We start from the raw sequence: 6310 nt of genomic DNA on the forward strand, positions 1-6310 counted from the left end.
CTGGAATATTACAATAGCTTTTCACTCCAAGCAGCCCAGGCTTAAAAACAATCTACAAAACTGCTCCAAGCATTGGTTCCTTGTGGGTACTTGCAAGGGAACACACGGAAGATTTCAGCACTGGAGCTCTTCCCTTCTGTTTCCCCCAGCTGCCTGGCTTGCAAGGGAAGAGCCGGGGTGGTGCAGCAGGTAGAGTGCAGAACTGCAGGCCACTGAAGCTGACTGTAGATCTGTAGGTCAGCGGTTCAAATCTCATCACCGGCTCAAGGTTGACTCAGCCTTCCATCCATCCGAGGTGGGTAAAATGAGGACCCTGATTGTGGGGGCAATATGCTGGCTCCGTTAAAAAGTTCATGTTAACATGTTGTATGCCACCCCAAGTCTAAGGAGAAGGGCGGCATAAAAATCGAATAAATAAATAAAAATAAATAAATAAGTACATGCGTTATCTCCCACTTCCTGTCCCCAAAGTAGCACAAAATCAACAGAGTTGAGCTAGGGAGAGACTGGTGGAAGCAGTGGCTGAATATGTGCCTGGTGCCAGGTGCTGAATTGAGGTTCTTCTTCTCTCCCCACCCCTTTCTTGGAGGAAGGGAGAAAGAGAAGAGGGGGGAAGAGAGAAAGAAAGAAAGAAAAAAAGAAAGGAAGGAAGGTTGTGATGGAGGGAGAGAGAGGGAGAGAAGAAAGAAATGAATAAGGTAATAAAGAGGAAGTGTGTGTTTGTGTAACAGAGAGAGAGAGAGAGAGAAAGAAAGAAAGAGAGAGAGAGAGAGAGAGAGAAAGAGAAAGAGAAAGAAAGGCAGGGAGGGACTGAGGGAGGGAGGATGGAAGAAAGGAAGGGACGGAGAGAGAGAGACAAGAAAGAAAGGAATAAGGTAATAAAGAGGAAGATTTTGTTTTTCTCTCTCTCTCTCTGTGTGTGTGTGTGTAAGAGAGAAAAACTGAACCCACTCCACCACTCAACCACACTTCTTCTAGCCCATTTATAATGTGATTCTTTTCCCCACCCAAACCTAAGCTTTTGCTTCTTTGAGGTTTGGAAATATGAGATTAATTTCACATTTTAATAGAATCTAATCTTTCATGGTTGTGTTGGGGTTTTTTTTCTTTTAAAAATGGTGAATTAAAAATGACCAAGGTGGTATTCTGTAGGTAAATAAAGGAAGAATCGAAAAGTGAAATTTGCAAAAGTAACTTTATTTATAATAGAAAAGTAACCATTGACATTGTAATGAAAAACGCATATATTTCATTAGCCACGGATTACCGATTGAAAATATGTATATAATAACAAGCTGTAAGATGGAAAGTGGGACATTCAGAGAAAGAAGCAAAAAGAAACTACAAGGAGCGAAGCAGTATGGCAGATGTGCTGATCTTCTTATCTCTTGTTCAAGAGGCATTTTTGCGGCTTTTGAAGGGATCAGAATGATGTTATAATATTGTTGAATACATTGAACCATCAAACCACTTTCATTAATCGGGAAACCTGTTATGAATTAGAAATGACATATTAAAACTTAATTAAACAAGATTCCAGAAATCACTACATGAATATCACATTTCAAACAACCAAACACATATAATCGTAGATAATGTATCTTTTTGTGTGTACTATGTATATGGCATATATATATAGGATTAAATAGTATATTTTAGATGTTCAGTAGTAGTAAATAGAGAAATTGCATCTAATTGAGACAAGTAGAGGCCAGGCACCCTAACCCTAACCCTTGACATGAGTGACGTCAAGTTGGCCACACCCATGCAGTCACATGACCACCCAGCAACCACCACCCAGTCACATGACTGCAAAGCCACTCCCACCCAGTCACATGTCCATTAAGCCATGCCCCCAGAGTGCTAGTAAAAAACTTATATTTTCTGAATTGCCTTGAGCTATGATACCCTTTATAATGCACTATAGATGTCTATGTTATGTTTGTTGTCACTTTTTTTCCTTTTTTTCCATTAGTTGTTTTTTGTTTCTTTTTTAAATGTATATAATTAATAAAACAAATAAAAAAAATTAGATTGTGCAGTACCCACAGAGTTAATCCCTAGCAGGGGGAATCAGAGGCAGGCAAGGTGAAAGTGACAGCTATGTTCCCCACAGAAAAGAAATATTGTGGGCAAGATGGTGCTAGAAATCAAAAGTGAAAGAATCATGGAGGTGAACAACGAAGATGAACCAAGAGTGTCCTTGAGAAAAATGCATATAAAATACTACCTGAATCTCAGAATATCCATGGATCGACACAGCGCAATGAACAAGCATACAGACAACATTTCTGCATTCCTTTACAGTCATCATCTCTCGCGCAATTATTACGTTCATGTCTAATGCAGAACAAATGATGGATTGGGCATTCCCCTGGCTTCTTTGGACCTTGCTTATCTGCAATAGTGGACGATAATGCAATAGTTAACCTTAAAATATAAATGTATAGGCAGTACTCACTTATCAACTTCTTTGTTTAGTGACTAAGCACAGTTACTATTATGATGAAAAAATAATAACCAAACCCTGCATTTATGATCTTTGCAGATTTATCACTGTGGCGTTTGGTGACCGCTTTCCTTATCAAGACATTTGCTAAGAGAATTACTTGGAAGAGGAACACATAATTAGCAGGCAAAAGCCTACATTATCAATGGGAAAATTACTAAAACCTATTAAAAAGGTGAGCTGTGCTCATTTTCCTGGAGACTAACAAAGAGGAGAGTAGGTAGCTTCTGTTTTTATTGCACATTTTCAGAGCTACATCAAATATATTTCTGAAAAAATATGCTTTGAACAATTTCTACTTTCTAAGTTTCTGCGGTACAACTATTTTATCCATTGAATACCTTATTTTTTTAATTTAGAATACGATTTTTTTCTTTGATACTTAGAAAGCATACTAAGAACTGACCAATGGGAAATTTTATCACAGCTAAGGGTCAAAACAGTATCTTTGGAATTCCTACTTCTATCTTCCTTTCAAAGGCCAATCCAATCCACTCACTTTTTCAGGCTTCCAACTTAAATTTACGCTGACAAAATGCAGAGGGAGATGTCTGAATATCATGACCTGTTGCTATCAGTGGGTAAATGTGGCTTCTTACTTTATGCTTCAGCAGCTTATATGAGCACAGGCATTTAGTCTTCATTCTTTAGCCAGATTTTTATTCTTTTCTCACCTCATGCAACACTTACAAACTCTGACAAAGTGAACTGAATTGTGGGTTTTTTCCAACCTGAAAAACCTTCAGTTCACTACATGTAAAAAAGGTGCTCACAACAACAAATGTGGAATAAGTTAAATAATCAATCTCAGATTTAGAATCGTTTCATTTCTATTTAATTTGTTTCAAATGTTGTAAAATTAGTATATATTATGTTTATACTGGAAATGTACATCTTCAACTTATTGGAAGAAAATAGAGACTTTTGAAAATGTTGCCATTGACAGATGTAGCTAATATGTATAGCATGGAATACATTGAGTTTGAAATCCCCAGCATAGCATTTAGACTTAAAGCATATGAATGAGTTGAACTGATGTGACTTAAAACAAATTGTATTGGACAAATGGAAAAACTTGGAAGATCCACACGTTGGTTGAAAACTATAAGGACCACAGTATATTGTATAAAGAGCATCTCCAACAAAATACATTTACATATCTATGTAAATTATATATGCAAATTATGGATTAAAATATGTTAACAGGTTTTCTATGATAACAATAATTGTGATAAATGCAGCAATACAGAAATCGATATTCAATCGGCCAATTGGTGATAGTTAAATAAGGATGTAGGGATAAAACCCCATAAGATTTCCTGCTCTTTCCTTCATCATGTCTTCTCACAAAAAGCAAATTTTACGCCTTACCGTTATGGAAGTTCCTCCCAATTACGGAGGGGAATCCCATCCAAATTGCCAGGAGGCAAATTGCAAGGGAAAAGATAGTCAGCAGCCTCATGTTCTCCTGCAGATTCAGGAAAAATTAATAATAATCAAGAACTATAACTGAGTAAAGCCAATATATAATGTTCTGAGGAATATAGTTGCAACTAACTGCATTCAATAGTGTTGCAAAAGATCTTTATACAGCTTGATCTCACCCCACCCAAAACTTAAGCAATTACTTTGGTTTAATTTCCACAGAATGTATTCTGTGTTAAGAGAACAGGTGGCTACATCCATAAATGCAATATTTTGGTGTGGTGGAGCCTATAGTCACCCTTCTGTGTCCTGAGAATTAAGATTCTGAGTTGGTTGAGAAGGGTGGCATAGAAGTCTGATAGATAGATGATAGATAGATAGATAGATAGATAGATAGATAGATAGATAGATAGATAGATAGATAGATAGATAGATGATGGATGGATGGATGGATGGATGGATGGATGGATAGATTTCCTCACCCACAGCAAACGCAGGATGTGTCCTCTTTGTCTTCTCATAACCTTTGTCTATATTGTTCATCCTTTGGGGTTTTGCTACTTAATGGAATTTTTTTTTCAGAAGTAGTAACTCAAACTTTTGTGTATTGGCGCTGTGAAGGACACTGATGCGGTCTTTGCTCTGGTGTGTTCCGCAATGGGTCCTCCGCCTACTGGGTCTGGCAGAGACAAATTGGCCATTCGCTCACTGGGGCCTGGTGGAGTCTCCAGTTGAGGAATGGACCCTAAGGAGGGGGCTGCAGGTGCTGATGGGGTTCGGATGGCCGCGAGAGATCCAGGAGATTTCTTTATATCCGGACATCCCTGAAGGAAGGTGTGATAACTGGCAAACCTGTCAGCAGTAGTTTCGTTCGGATCAATTTGGAAGGCGGGGGACCCTAGTCCCACAACCGAGGCTGCGGGTGGGGGAGAGGTGACTCCCTCAAGAGGGGGGGGCGTCGAGTAGGGCCAGACCCCCAGTTCCCACGGTGGAGGAGTCCTGTAGGGATGATTGTGCCTGGATCTGTCCATAGGGCAAAAGTCCATATGGTGGGGGCTGGGACACCTCCTCCGGGCAACTAGACAATATGGGGGGGGGTTTACATTTCTCCTTCTCCTTCAGAGGTTTGACTGAGTCTTCAGATCCCTCCGGTGTGGGAGACGGAACAATGTGCACTTCTTGGGGCTGCCAGGGAGAGGATGAGTCTTCTCCCCCTCTCCTAGGGGTCCTTCTACTGAGCGTGGCCCCTGAAGGAATGGGGACCACAGCCAGTACTTTACATTGTTGGGTCCTACATTTAGTGACCCATGGAGGTGGATTTCGAGCTAGTTTCAACCAGACATCAACACATGGCTCCTGATCGGTGTGGCCCAAGGTGGGATCAAATACCCATCTTAGGCCATCCCAAGTTGAAGTAGGGCCATTCTGACACACAAAGGTTGGTCAAAATGCGGCGGCTCCACTTTATACCATACTTTCGAGTTTGATTATTATAGACCTGGTTGAAATGTTTCATTACACACTGAAGGGGGGTCTTGGGCACACTTGGTTTCCCTCCCATCTTCCACCCGGGGCACAAGACAGAAAAGGGGAGGGAGTATAGAAGGGAGGTAAGGGATCCTTCCCTTGAGACACAAAAGGATTTTTATTCACTGCACACAATCTATACCGGCCCAAGGTCCTGGAACTCACAGTCACCTGTGGGAACCGCAGTAGGCAATCACACACGCACAACTTTCTCTCAAAAACACGTGCCTCCCACCTTACGAGCCCTTTAACGAAGAACGAGCCAAAACGAGGGTGATCAATCCTCACCTCTGTCCCTTGATACAGGGAGAGATAGACTCGCACCAGTCTCTAAAAAGTGCCTATAACTGAGAACTTGCCTTTTATCTTGGAGACTCGGTTACTCTTCCAGCCGGCGAACAGATGTCCTGGTTTCTGGTCTCCTCTCAGGAGTGGTTCTTGGATCGCAAACCGTCAGCGTGGCCGTCCCGGTGTCAATAGGAAGGTCCTAGGAGAAAGATTTCCGATGGCGCCTGGACAGTTCCTTTTTCACACCCAGGGCGAACTCTGCTGAGGTGGGCGTCCAGAGGGATCTAAAGTCCCGTCTGGTCCCTTCGTGGCCACCAGAATGTCTGAACAACGTGGATTGTTTTTCAGGGCTCTTTATACATTTTCAAAGGAGATAAAAAACACACACAATATCAGCCAATCAGATACTAGTTGTCAACGTTTCCTTATACAGAAAGTAAAAAAAGGGGTTATACAATATAGAAGGTGCAGAATGTACAACAAAAAGGAATTTGCAGTTAGTATGTGGGTTCATGCATGAAGTTATGTGCCTTGAGAGCAGGTGTCCGATCTGTCTCTGCA

This window comes from Erythrolamprus reginae, chromosome 3, assembly GCF_031021105.1.
Source record: "Erythrolamprus reginae isolate rEryReg1 chromosome 3, rEryReg1.hap1, whole genome shotgun sequence".
Taxonomy (NCBI): Eukaryota; Metazoa; Chordata; class Lepidosauria; order Squamata; family Dipsadidae; genus Erythrolamprus; species Erythrolamprus reginae.